The sequence below is a fragment of the Lipotes vexillifer genome, unplaced genomic scaffold (assembly GCF_000442215.2).
Source record: "Lipotes vexillifer unplaced genomic scaffold, Lipotes_vexillifer_v1.1 scaffold311, whole genome shotgun sequence".
In the NCBI taxonomy this organism is placed as follows: domain Eukaryota; kingdom Metazoa; phylum Chordata; class Mammalia; order Artiodactyla; family Lipotidae; genus Lipotes; species Lipotes vexillifer.
In genome coordinates this window covers 1,554,797-1,555,728 of record NW_006791012.1, presented here as the reverse complement: position 1 = coordinate 1,555,728, position 932 = coordinate 1,554,797, and positions in this window count along the sequence as shown.

The following is a 932-nucleotide window of genomic DNA, read 5'->3' as shown; positions in this document are numbered from 1 at the left end:
GCTGAAACAACCAAATAAAAAACAGACAAACTACATGGAAAAGTGGACTTCAAGACACTAGGCCTCAGACTGTGAGGAAAATTGGCAAACAAACGAATGGAGCCCTGCAGTTTTCCCAGCTTACTGATTTGAAGGAACTTCCAGGTCATGAGGCAGGGAAGTGGAATGGAGGAAGAGCCAAGTAGACTCCTTGAGCTGAGGAAATTGAGCTAAGAGTCCAGGAAAACCAAGATAGCTAGAGTTCACAGGGCAGAGAACCAGTGAGGAGAGAACACAGAACTCCAGATATCTGTAGATGGTCTCTTTGAGAATTAAACGCAGTCCAGATTAGCATGTGTATATGAGGAAGCAGGCTGGATAAAGAGCCATCTGAAAGGGTTAGAGGGCTCATGTGGGTCTAGTAACAATGCCCATTCTCAGCAGCCACTGTTTACTGGGTCGTACTTGCCTCAGGGAATAATTAGCCCTAGACTGCACTGCTCTGGCTCCACCCCAACAAATCATAAAACTAAGAATCAAAAGGATCAAACTATTCTCAAGTAATAACTGTGTCCCAGAACAAAGCTCAAAAGTATTTATAGCAATACTTTGATAGAAATACAAAAATGTCCAACATCTATGAGATAAAATTCACAGTGGCTATCATCTACTAAAGATCAGTAGGCATGCAAAGAATCAAGAAAACACAACCCATTAGAAGAAGAATCAGTTGAAACTAGCCTAGGTTTTATACAGGTGTTAGAATTAGCAGGTAAGGATATTAAAAAGTTAAAATTGTTATGTACAAAGAGTTTAGAAACTTTGGAGGGTATTAAAGACCGAAATCAAACTTCTAGAGGTGAAAACTATAATTTCCAAGGTGAAAAATACACTGGATGGGATGAATGGCAAATTAGACATTGTAGAAGAAAAGATTAGTGAACTTGACGTAT